The following is a 13,597-nucleotide window of genomic DNA, read 5'->3' on the forward strand; positions in this document are numbered from 1 at the left end:
ATTCCAATCAGACACTGACACTCAGCTCAAATTCATTTTCTAAATCCAGAACACTACCCTGACTCTTATCCATTTTATTCTAACGATCTCTCCTCGCTTCTTTTCTAGAACATATTGTTATGTGGCTATCCATATTCTTTAGGAAAAATGTTAATTAATATGAATATGATATAACTGGAATATACTTTATGCAAAATACATCTTGTAAAGTATCATTAGAAAAGTTATAATCTGCTGAATATATTTCCCATTTGCACGTGTGCATCATTTCTGTATCTGAAATTAGGCACACTGACTAGAATCACAGACTCCAAGATAAGGAGAGAAGCCTTTCTGCAACCAATTACTAAGAAAAGAGATGGGCAAAAGTAAAGTCTGGAAAACAGACATGTGACAAATCCTTCCCCAGGACTGGCTACACTATAGCCCATGTTCCAAGGATGCAGTCTTGCTAACCATGGCCTGTGTGCTGAAGTGACTATGCAGTACTTTTCCATTGCTTGCATTTCTCCCCCAGTTTCTCAATAGTTGTTCATTGGAAGGGGTTTGTAAAAGATAGGAACAGTAAGACTTATCTTCTGCCTTTAAGTCATGTTAGGAAACAAGTTTTAAAACCATTTTACAAGAAAGTATTATTCATCATGGAGGTTCCAGCAATGTGCAAATTACAGAGTTAAAGAGATTTTCAGAATCCATTCAAGACTTGGTCCCCATTAGCTTATTTTTCACCTAACTTTACTCTTCATAAATCAATCAATTTGAAAGCACCTAGAGGATAAAAGGATTATAAGGACTATCCAGCATGGATTTGTCAAGAACAAATCATGCTAACTTAATTTCCTTCTATTACAGAGTTACTGTCCTGGTGGAAAGGGAAGAACTAGCCGATGTGATATATTTTGATTTTAATGAGGCTTTGGACACTGTCTGATATGATATTCTCATAAAGAAATGTAATCTGGATGAAATTACTGTAAAGTGGGTGTACAGCCTATTGAAGATTGTACTAAAAAGTAGTTATTGATGGTTCACTGTCAAACTAGAACAGTGTATTTAGCAGGTCCCGCATGGTCAGTCCTGGGTTCAGTATTATTCAGTATTTTCATTAATGCCTCAGCTAATGGAGGAGAGAATGTGCTTATAACATTTGCAGATGACACCAAGTCAGGAGGGGTTGCAAGCACTTTGCAGGACTGGATTAGAATCCAAAAGGACCTTGTTACATTAGAGTTGGTCTGAAACCAAAAAGATCAAATCCAATAAGGATTAGTGAACAGTATTACATTTAGGGGCAAAAAATTTAAAAAATCAAATGCACAACTACAAATTGAGGAATAACTGGCTAGGTAGTAGTACTGACGAAAGGATGTGGGAGCTATCGGGCATCACAAACATAATGTGACTCAACAGTGTGATGCAGCTGCAAAAAACCCTACTATTATTCTGGGGTGTATTTAAAGAAGTGCCATATGTAAGATATGGGAGGTAACTGCTCCACTCTATTAGGCACCCATGAGGCCTCAGCTGGAGTAGTGTGTCCAATTCTCGATGCCACACTTTATAGGAAATAAGTAGATAAATTGGATAGAGACCAAAGGAGAGCAACAAAATGATAAGAGGTTTAGAAAGCCTGACCTATATGGACAGGATAAAAAAAAACTAAGCATGCTTAGTATTGAGAAAAGGAAACTATTTTCAGGTGCCTCCCTTTTCAATCCTCAAATCTGTTAAGAGCAGTTACAAAAGGGATGGTGATCAATTGTTGTCCATTTCCATTGAAGGTAGGACAAGAAATTATGGACTTAATCGACATCAAAGGAGATTTAGCTTGGATGTTAGGAAAAGCTTTCTAACGATAAGGGTTGTTAAGATCTGGAATAGGCTTCCAAAGGAGATTGTTTTAAGAACAGGTTGGACAAACACCTATCAGAGATGGTATCCTCAATCCTGTCTTAGCTCAGAGGGCTGGACTTTTGGTCCCTTGAGGTCCCTTCCAACTCTACTTTCCTAGGTTTCTCCCTGTTCTTGCCTTTCTTTTGTACCTTTTTCATTCTCCCATATCTCATTTGTTTCTGATCCCTCCATTTTTCTTCCAAATTAGGAAATATTTAAACATGGCCTCAGTATTGAATGCATTGTATGACTCATCTATTTTACAATTTGACACTTTAAACTGGGGGGTGGGAAACCTTTTTGGGTCAGGGGCTGCTGACCCACAGAAAAATCAGTGGAGGGGCCGTACACAAGTGAGGGGAAAAAAAGGCCTCACTGATGTGGCTCCTGATAGGAGGAGAAGAAAGACACTCCCCAAATTACACTAGCACACCAGAACCTATTGGGCCCAGGCTAGTAGGTTTTGTGTGCTCCAGCCGCATTGTGGGGTGATGGGGTAGGGGGGACTGGAGCGCCAGCACAAACTCTCCAATGTTGGGGAGGCAGCCCTGAATCTTGGGGGCTGAATCCAGGCAAGCCAAGGACCACATCCGGCCCCTGGGCCTGAGGTTTCCCACCCCTGCTTTAAAAGTTTGTTTAACTTAAGTAACAATAATCCTTGTTTCCTGCCCCCTTCTCTTTTTCCTCTCCCCTCCCCCCCTATTTATTTTGGGTCTGCACATCCTAAACTCATAACTCCGGTCATCTGAAGAAGTGGGTTGTACTCACAAAAGCTCATGATACCATCCACATGGTTTGTTAGTCTATAAAGTGCTACCAGACCTTTTGTTGTTTTTTAAGTTTATCCAGTATCACTGATCTCTCTTATACATGGTTAATTGTTCTTTTTTTGGAGTCAGCACACAGCTGGAAGAGTGACTTTTGACAAGTGATTTGAATTCACTGGGCCTCATAGTGTTCTTTGCTAATTTACTGCTTTGTGCACTATGAGTGAGTCATAATTAAGCGTGGAGACCGTGTGTTCTGCTGGACAAAGTACTGACTGGGATTCAGGAGACTTGGATTCTAATGCTGGCTACATGATGCAAGTCACTTCACTTCTATATCCCACCTCTCTTGTCTATTTAGACCAGAGATCTGAAACACTTGGCCCATGGGCCAGACTCTAGCCAGAGTCTAATCCAGCTCAGGATTCCTGGCAAAACTGGGTACAGGTGGGGAGTTGTCCATTACTGGCCTCCAAATCCCACCCCTTACCACTCTCTCCCTGTCTCACAGCACCCATCCTTGAGGATGCGAATTTTGGGGGTCACTGGTAGGGAGGAGCCTGGCTCTGCATTGTGGCACTAGTCATGCCCCTACGCTCACCCAGTGTACCCAACTTCCCCATGGCTCCTGCTACCATTGGAATGCAGGGGTGGGGCACAACCCCAGCTACCATGCCATGCCAGGACCCCCTCCCCCTGGTGATCCCCAAAGCTGCTAACTTCGTAAACTTTTTGGGGGCAATGTCTCTCAATGTAATAGTACAGAGCCTGGGGGCCTTTATCTTGATTGGGGTCCTGAGGAGCTACTGTCATATAAATAAATAAATAAATAAATAAATAGCGGTAGCAGCAACAGGCTAGGCATTGACTCAGCTTACAAAGGCCCCCGTTTTGTGAGTAACTCTGCTCACTTGCAGGACTGACACCCTAAATCACAGCCCACCTTACTGCAGACTCTGTTTTCCTACCAAAAATGGATCAGGTCCATCGCTGTTAAGCTTGTGAAATAAGATCAAAGCTGATGGTAAAAGCTTCCTCAGTTTTAAAACTTCCTGTGAAATCCTTCCTCAGTGTTTTCATTTGTGAATTAGTGTCTGGCTCCTAATCTTATGTCCACTGATTTCAGTGGGATTAGGAGTTGCTCCTCAGTGAAGGAAGAGGCTTCATAGGGATCCCAGCTGTAAAACTCTGAAAAACAAAGTAAGATTTGATCCGAGGAGGGGTTTTTTTTCCACCATTTTTCATCAAAGTTTTGTTTTCATGGACATTTCTGACCAGCTCTCCTGAAAATAATTAATAGAGGAAAAGATCAAGAAATGTAATTAAAAGGGAAACAAACAGAAAACAAAGAGAATGAATGGGCATGGGTCCTGGGGTCAGGAAAGAGAGAAGCAGCTGGTGGAACTGATGAGGGAAATGTAATGAACTGAGATTGATGTGACATAACCAAGGAGAAGGTATCTAATCCTAACTTTGCATCTGTACACATATGGCCTTACAATAACAAATGGGTGCCAGCATGGTAATCAATCCCTCAGCACTATATTTCAGATAAGGTGGGTAGGAAGGAAGGAACCAGGTTTTCTTTTCCGCCAAATTAACCTAAATCTATTTGCTTGTATCCATTTCAGCACTGTTTGAGTTAGTGTCTGTCATCTCTCAGCCTCACTGACACCACAATCAGAAGGTCTCTTTACGTACCAGCTCTGGAATTTAAGGTACTGATTCTATAGCATATCCCAGGTTCAGTGATTTCCAAGTTGTGATTGCAAGAATGAGCATTCAAGATGCATGTTGAGTTTTAATCAAATGCACATCACAGATTGTTTTATCCTACTCCAGAATACTGAATCTGCAGAACTGCCAAAAAAGAGCATCCCTATGGATTCCTGTCTCTTTCCATTGTATCATTTTAGCCCTCACTTGCTCATCGTAGAAGCACTGCAATTATATTCAGAGCTTTGTCTGTTATTTAACTGTTTAAACCAAGGGGGAAGTTAACTTGATTTTCTAAGCTTGTACTAAAGATGGATGATTTTATAATGGCTCACTAAATCTTTCTCTATATGGTTACAATACTAAGGCCCTGACGCTGCAGAGAGATCATTATGGTTGAACACTTCCCATGCAACTTGTACCAGGAGTCTGTCTACAGAGCAGTCTTTGCAGGATCAGGGCAACATTTGGGAGAAGATTACTCCAAGCTGCAAATAAAGGCCTACACTGTGGGTTTTTTCCAAGATACCAGGAACATGTTTGCAAACATGCTCTTTTGGGGAGCCCTGTATACCTCGTTCTATGAGGAATAAGGGCTCCTCTGAAAGAGGAGGTTTTCCCGCCATTTAGCCCCGTCTAAGCGGAAAAGCCTCTTCTGGAAAAGCAATTGGAAAAAGCCTATAGTATAGACCTAGCCCAAGAGTTTTTATCTTGTACAGAGCCAAGCACATCTGTAATAAAAATGTTGTAACAAAACATTTTAAATGATCAACTTGTGGACAACACACAAGATTGTGAGTCGGGAGAGGTGGTTTCTGTTCCCAGTTCTGGCACAGACTGCACATCGTTTGAGAGATCTATACATCAGTTTCTCCCATCTGTAAAAAAGCTGAATGAGTCTGGCCTAGCTTACAGGCATGTCCAGTGAGTCAATTCAAGCACTTAACAAAATGTGATGGTGATCCTCAAATGGAAGGTGCTATCCAAAAGCTAAATGTTATTATTACCATTTATTGATATTGCAGTTACACTTGATACAAAAAACACAAATTTGTGACACCAGCATCATGTCTGTCCTCTTCCATGGAACAGACCCATGGAAATCCACAACAACTGATAAGAAGATCAACTCATTCAAAAGTAAATTCCTGAAGAGGATTTGCAGAGTGCATTGGAAAGAGCTCATTACAACATCAGACATGATGAGGAAGACAACAATGGACATATTTAGGACATACTTTAAAAGATGCCACTAACATAAGTTCTGCATCAAGTGATAACAGGGACTCCAACTGGATAAAGAAAAAAAAACGGGTGACAGAGAAGCATGACATACAGCAACAAAGATGCTAATCTACCAACATGCTGGTCAAAGCCTGAACAGACCAGCACAAGATTGAAATAAATAGCAGAAACTGGTGACCATCCTATGCATAAGAGGATTAAAACAAAACAATTCCCCCACACACACCTCTTGAGGCGCCATCATGGACTAGGCCCCCATTATGACAGGTACTGTACTAATATAGAACAAAAACCATACCTGCCTCAAAAAGCTAATGCTCTAAATTGCTAATCTCTGAAAAAACAGGTTAAGAATTGGCTGTGGGGTCTACTAACTGGAGGCAGCAGCACTCCGAGGGAAATAAAAAATAGAACCTCCTCCTGCCCACAGCAGAATAAACCATGTTAAATCTGTCTCATTTGGAAATCATCATTGGCATGTCACACAGCCCATTTCAGAGTTAGGCTAATCCCAAATCTGTAGAGATGTCTGGCAGCAGCTTTTCAATGAAAAGAACCTGGTTACTAGAACAAAAGTATTTCTGCCACAGCTACTATTTGAATAATGCATTTGCCAATTAAAATAATTCAAACAAATCTCTTGTATCTCGAGGAAAGGGCAGACAGAAAAGAAGAGTGTGTAGGCTTTACCCCCATCAAATCAAACCAGGGAGAACAAAGGAAAAAATTAAAACCATGTAATTATAGCAGAAGTTAAATTACTCTTGCTATTTATGGCTGTACTTGAGGAGTACAAGCTTCATCCAGTACACCTGTAAGTTTAAACATACATTTTCCTGTTTGTTGTGAGCAGTATGCACTTGTAGATTGATAACTCTCAAAATCCAAGTCCTCAAATTTCAATGAGCATTATCGGAATGGTTCAGGTGGGTACTCCAGACAAGCCACCTAACTAATTCTCTGCCTGCTTCGAACCACCCACAGTGACTGTTTCACCAGAGAGTTAACTCCTCCTTCTGGACAGGGACCAGCAAAGGTAAATTGACCAATGGCCATGGAATTATATTTCAGGCCCTAATGTGACTGCATCCAAAACCTTAGGAACAAAGTCTGGCAGCTATTGCTACTACACTGTTATTTGTAGCATGCTGGCTCAATGAGAGCTAGTATGGGTACTGTGTGAGCTTGAAATTATACCTCCAACTTCAATCATGTCAGAGAGATAGCACAGCTCAGCAGATAAAGCCCTAGCCTATATTTTAGAAGAACTGGGTTCTAGTCCTAACTTCTCATTCACTTGAAGTGTGACCTTAGACATTAATGACTATTTAGATGGTATGTTCTTTGGGTCTGGGACCGTCTCTATGTCTTTTTACAGTCCTAGCTCAATGGAATGAATCAGTCCCACTGGGTGCTTCTAGGTACCATTGTAATACAAAACAACCACCATTGCCCCACTGAGTCTATTGGCAGGGTAGAGTGGGGTAGGATAGGAAATTTGTACAGCTGTTTATCATGTATACTTGTTCTTTGGAAAAATAGAGAATGCCTTTCTCCGAGGCTGTAAGCATGGCACTTTTCATGAGGCCTAAATTTATAGTGAGAAAGAAAAACAGGTCTATACAAATGGAATCAATTCCTACTACAGTCCCACTCTTGCTCCATTTGTCTTTAATCCTTTAGGCCATTTTAAATCTCTGTCAGATGTAGTCACTGTAGTACTGCCTCTTCCCGACTTACGAACCAGTTACGGACCAAGCAATTGGTCGTAACTCGGTTTGTTCATAAGTCGGACCCCATAGAGTTACACGCGACTGCGCTGTTCATTACGCAGATCACATTCATAACTCGGGGTCCGCCATTTACAACAGCTTTGGTCGTAACTGCAAACGGTCGTAAATCAACCGTTCGTAACTCGGGGACCAGCTGTACTTGATTCAAAAGAAGTACAAAGAGATGGGCCCTTCTTTTTCCCTGTGATGATTTGAAGACAGACCAAGGTATTTCAGTGCGGTAAGTACATAGTAGGAGGAGATTCTATGGTGATGTTCTGGGGGAGTATTGACTTGTACAGACACAACCAGCTGTCGCCTGTTTGTATGGGTAGTTTATAATTTTCACACGCAGGCACACACACTTAACAGGTTTATCATCATCTCCTTTATCTTCTCTGATGTGTAGCCTTTAAATACAACTTCTTTCTAACAATCCACTGACCACCACCCCTGCGCTCTCTTGTTATCCCTATGGGATAAATATAGTGTCATGATTCCCATGGATCACATAGCCCTTCTCATGGTTCCTCACCCCTCCACTAATCACCCCACAAAACAACAACAACAACAACAAAGAGGACAACAAAAAGGAACACATTTCTACAATATCTATCAGAGGAATAAAGCATTTATATGAAGTGCTACTGTCTGATGGTTGCTTTTGCTGTTTCTCACTCTTAGTTCTTTGTAATGGTCTATATAACATATATTCAATGGAGATTGGACCTGGGACCTCCAGCAGCTAAAGGAATAGATCTTTAGTGGCTAACACTAAAGGACTCCCTTCTATGTGGGCCAGCCACTACACGTGATCTTGAAATACTTAAGATGTGATACTGACCCACTTAAGTCAAGCGTTTTATTGAGTTCTATGGCAGCAGCACATGCATTAGCCAACATTACATTTTTCTATACTGCTTACCTCTAAGGTATCTCAGCTCTGACTGTTGCTTCTCCCCATTCCCTTCTCTGCCAACTCCTGAGTCATAGTGAGATCTCAGTGTGAATGCAAGTCTTTCAATTCAGTAGTTCCATCAGACCCTCGGAGATACTGATATTTTCTACTCACTCTTTGCACTCATCATGAAGAGCAAGCCCACTAGAAGGGCACATCAAGTTTCCCTAACTTCTACAGGACTTGGTTTGTGTTATCTGCATGGCCTCTGGAGTAGATGGGACCAGGCTCATAAATTCATTGGTTATGGCTCACTATAGGCAGATGCTGTTACACCACCACCAAAGGGGACAGCTCCCCCAGGCCCACTGAACCATGTTTTGTGCTGAGAGGTATCAGGTGTCACCACCAATAACCAGGTTGGAACTTTACATACAGATCAGAGCACTGTATTACCTACCTGCTCCTGCTGCTTGGGAAGGCAAAGAACAGAATTCCTGGAAGGCCATTCAGGGTTGTTTTGTGGAATATATGTCTGTCGGTAACCACTCCAGAATCCTCCCATTCCTCCTGCTAGCAAAGAGTTTGTGTAAGATTAAACATGCCAAGCAGATCTCTTTCATGTTTACTTTTCAGTGGGACCCGGAGATGGAGCATATGAACAATAAACAGGGAAGGGACTATGTGTCGACATTGGGGGGGGGGAGGCTGAGACCTCAGATCAACAGACTTGGTCTGGTGGGACTCACACTACAGGGCTAAAACTAGCAATGTAGAGCTTCCTACGCATTTTGGAGCCCGGGCTCTGACACCTAGCCCAGCCTATGCGGGGCCATCAACATTGCTATTTATAGCCTGTCACACCAGCCCAAGTCAGCTGACCCACACTTGTTTTAAAGCACCAGACATATCCCATGAAACCAGGAAGATAAGACATATAATCAGATTTTGACTTTAAATATTCAGGCCTTTCTCCTCTACTTTTCACCTACAAAAATCTGGCTCCAAGCCACAGAATTAGATATAGTAGTGGGGGAAAGAAGGGAATAAGGCTTAACTTTTATTTATTTTAGTACAGTACTGTCATTAGGATTATGTTGAGGGGGAAAGCATTGATGCATAATCTTTTCCCTATGCTACACAACACTAGCTGCTTTTAATTTGGAATTAAATTGAAATACTCCATTTGGAGCAGCTTTGAACAGCAGCCAAGGCATTTTCTTTCACTGGGTTAACAGCCAGCTAGCCCCTCCCCTGCATCTGCAGTGCCTTTTTCAGGCTAGTGGTAAAAGTCGGTCACTGCATTGAATGCTCTTGTCACACTTCCAGAACATCACACCTCTCCTTATCATCAAGCTGACGTGCCAATGGACTCAGAACACAGGTGAACTGAAGGGCTGGCCTGCAGAAATGTGTTTGGAGTCCCCAAATTGCACTCCAGCAAATAAAACTCCAAAGACACCAGCCAATACTTCTGCACTGATGGGAATACTGGATGAGGAGCATAAACTTTTACATTTATAAACAAAGGCAGGGACACGTTAAAAAGCATATGAAAGACTAAATAGTACCTTTTTTGACAGTGTGAGTATTTTATTATGGCTTGTTGCAAATGATCAGACAAGTTTAGACAAGGGGAATACAGTTTGTAAAGAGATACAAACAGGCCAAACTAGGTTGGGTGGGGCAAAGACTAATCCTATTAAATGAATGGATGATCCTGCTTTGATCATACTATGAGCCTGTTTCACAGGGTACTTACAAAACAGCTGAAGATGCCTCTGTCTCTCTCTCTTCACTTTACTACATATAAACACTAAATTTTTCTAAGGCTAAAGAATCCACCACAGCCTCCAGTCTTTTTCCTAATTATTAGCATTTACTAAAAGAAAGGGTGAGGGGGAATTGCCATTTTTTCAATGTGAATGTGAAGGGAGAGCTGCTTATCACAACAGGTGCAGAGGCCACTCACAAAAACAGAAGCAGCACAACACTGAAAGGCTAAGAAATTACTTGTTCTCTTTGTCAGCTGCTCACAGAAGCAGTGTTAAGCCTACTTGGGAGGAGATAGTGTGTCCCTGTAAAGGCACAGGGTGGGGGGAGGGACACAAAAGACAGAGCCTGCATGTTTTCAGACGAATTTTGAAGATACGTGCCAGAAAAATGAGACAAAAATACATCTTCTAGAAGCACAGAGGTGACCGCTACCAGTAGGTTAAATAAACTTAAATGATCTAGCATTTAATTTGAATGGTCACCAGTACAATAACTGATGAAAGCAAAACATTCCAGTTGCAGTGCCCTCGTAAAGAGGACCTATACAGGCCTTTCTGATGTCTCCCTCCCTCTAATTACGCTTTCTTGTGTATGGCAGTTCACAACCAGTTCCTAGTGTGTACTTGTTCCTTGTCAGACAATCGATCTGTACAACACACTTATCCAGTCAAAGTATTTTGTTGTGGGGCTTTTTCTCCCCTCCCTCCTTTATTAAGAAATGTCCCCTAGTGAGGAGCCTGGGTTTTGCAGGATTCTGTTTAGTTTTGTTTGGGTTTTTCCCACTCACTTCCCCTTTCAAGATAAAACATCAGAGTGGCTGAAACTAAGATCTCACTTATAACACCCCTTTGCTAATCCCTAGATCTCTCTCAAGTGCTGCATAAATTTCAGTCTGCCTTTCCCTCAGCCTGAATTTGCTTGACATCTGGTGCATTTTATTTTTCTGGAGAAGGATGGTTCTGTTTATTTTAACCAGGCACAGAATGATGTGCAAACCAGTTGCGCCTGTTAGACACTGATTACTCCCAGAACCAGATGGTCAAACCCTCCTCTTTAAAGATAGCTGACTCAGAGCCATAAAAGAAAAACACCAAAAATGAAAACAATCAGCAACATCAAAAACGCACCCTGTGGTGGTGAAAAAAGGTTGTCCTGCTGGCGCTGAGCAGAAAACCTTGGAATAAAGATTGCCCTTGGTCTCCAGACAAGAGAGGCCCACAGTGTGCTAGAAGAATTCTCTCATCAGGAAGTTTCATCAGTTTCAAACTAAAGGAATCTCCTAGCCTTGTGGAGGATGTTTTAGTGCATTCTGCTTTGCTGCCAGATGTAGTCTTTCAAATAAAATGTGTAACCAACATTGTGACCTCTTTAGAAGATCCCCATGCAAGAATTAAAGTGTTAGCCTCACTAAACTGTTTATATTTCAATACTCCTCCATTTACTTTGGAAGTACAGTACTCTCTTTCCGCCTCTATTACTCAGAATCAGTAATCCCATCTGTAATTCCTCCCATTATTGTTGGCAATCCTTTGAGGTCGAGGATGCTCTCTTTCACAGGTTATATTTTTTAGTAGTCCAATCCTGAAGCCATTGGCATATTGGCAGATGTTGCAGCTAGTGTTGGAAGTTAGTGATTTGTTCTGTGACAGTTGTTTTTCCTTCCTTTTCTGGTATTTCTCTGTGACCAGGGCAAAGTGATTTTCCTCAAACGTGGATGTTCCTTTGCTAACAAGTCTTTGCCCGTTATCCCTATCCTAGTTATCCATGCCTCCCACTACACTAGGAATTGAATGTCAAGTAAGAGTACTAGTAAAACATAGCTATGTCAGTTGTTGCCCCCAGTCTTAGGCTCTCTATTATTTACCAGTTTCTCTTAGTAAGGGGTATAATGATTTAGGCCCCTGTCCAAAGTACTTAAACGTAACTTTAATCATATAAGTAATGAGTAATCACCTTGCTTAAAATTAAGCACATGCTTATGTGCTTTGCTGGACTATGACCTACCTTTGTGGCAATCCTTCCTCTAAGGCCTTTTTCTTCATACTAGTTTAAGGAAACCACTTCAGTCTCTCTGTGATACGTGCTTAGGTATTAGCTGCACAAAAACATGCACCAATATAACCAATGGTGTGATTAACAAACAGGTTACAATGGTTGGGCAAAGGGGACAGGCTAAACTGCTACAAGGCAGATTTAAATCAAGAGTGTGTCCACTTGCACAGTTTTAACTAACCAGGTGCAGAACAGGTCTACAGTTAAACAAATCCAACATCTGTGTGGAAGAAAGCCTGTTTTAGAGTTAAGAGCCACTTATTGGAATTGAGTTTCAACCTATTCCTAGTTTACTTGATCTAAACTAAAGTAAGAGTAACAACACAGCCATTTTCTCTAGTTTATGTAAATTGGTTTAATAATCATTCCTTAAGTTACACTGGCCTTAAGATAATAACAGTCCAGGGCCCCATAATATACTGTGCTACCAGAGGTAACCTTTCAAATAAAATGTACAGCCAAGATTGTGACCACTAGAAGTTCCTGCAGCAAGAATAAGGGTATGTCTACACTTGCACCCTCTTTCGAGAGAGGGATGCAAATGAAGACATTCGAAATTGCAAATGAAGCCGGGATTTAAAGATCCCAAGCTTCATTTGCATATTTGTGTTATGGTGCTATTTCAAAAAGCACTATTTTGAAATAACAAATGCTGTTAAGACGCAGTTATTTCGAGAGATAACCCTTATTCCTCATACAATGAGGTTTACCAGTTATTTCAAGAGAAGGGTTTTCTCTCGAAATAACCACGTCTTAACAGCATCTGTTATTTTGAAATAGCTCTATTTCAAAATAGTGCCATAACGCAAATATGCAAATGAAGCGTGGGATATTTAAATCCTGGCTTCATTTGCAATTTCGAGTGTCTTCATTTGCATCCCTCTCTCGAAAGAGAGTGCAAGTGTAGACATACCCTAAGAGTGTTAGCCTCACTCCTCTGTTTGAATTCCAGCCCGAGAAAATAGCATGTATGTACAATTGCTCCTGCAATTACTGTAGCCACTTCCTGTTCTGTAGTGTTGCTATGAACTATTAAACAGCTGTTATGTCCTTTCATTCTAGACGGGACTGCATTTCAGCAGTTGGTGAAGTGATAAGTTTGCAAATCAATTTGTAAAGTACTTCGAGATCTTTGGACAGAAGTCACTATGTAAAAGATTATTTATTAATATTACCCAGCAAATTCTTTCATTCACCTCACAGTACAGAATCACCCTGTCCAGCACATGGCTTCTTTTCAAGATACTGGTGCCACTGAGTCATTCTTTCTTAACTTCAGGTCAGCTTCCTCTCCTTTGAGCTTGGCTGGTCCCAGAGTTAAATAGGATCTCTCCAACATGAAAGCATGCCCAAAGCTTCCTGTTCCCTGCTCTGTAAGTCCCTCATCTTTCTATGTTTCACCATGGGCAGCTGGTTCCTCTGTTTTGCTGTGGTGAATTCTTCACTCTTCAAACTCTAAGCCCTTTACCAGGGGTTGA

The 13,597-nt window shown here is 41.4% G+C and overlaps 1 long non-coding RNA gene across 2 annotated transcripts in view; it reads right to left on the reverse strand.

Moving 5' to 3' along the window:
* The window catches only part of LOC112545567 (uncharacterized), a 528,724-nt gene that overhangs the window by 424,802 nt on the left and 90,325 nt on the right, over nucleotides 1-13,597 (reverse strand). For both annotated transcript variants that reach the window (XR_012901638.1, XR_012901639.1), the window contains one exon: nucleotides 8,752-8,864. This is a non-coding gene — a long non-coding RNA (uncharacterized LOC112545567). The remainder of the gene's footprint in view (nucleotides 1-8,751; nucleotides 8,865-13,597) is intronic.

The sequence above is a fragment of the Pelodiscus sinensis genome, chromosome 2 (genome assembly GCF_049634645.1).
Source record: "Pelodiscus sinensis isolate JC-2024 chromosome 2, ASM4963464v1, whole genome shotgun sequence".
In the NCBI taxonomy this organism is placed as follows: domain Eukaryota; kingdom Metazoa; phylum Chordata; order Testudines; family Trionychidae; genus Pelodiscus; species Pelodiscus sinensis.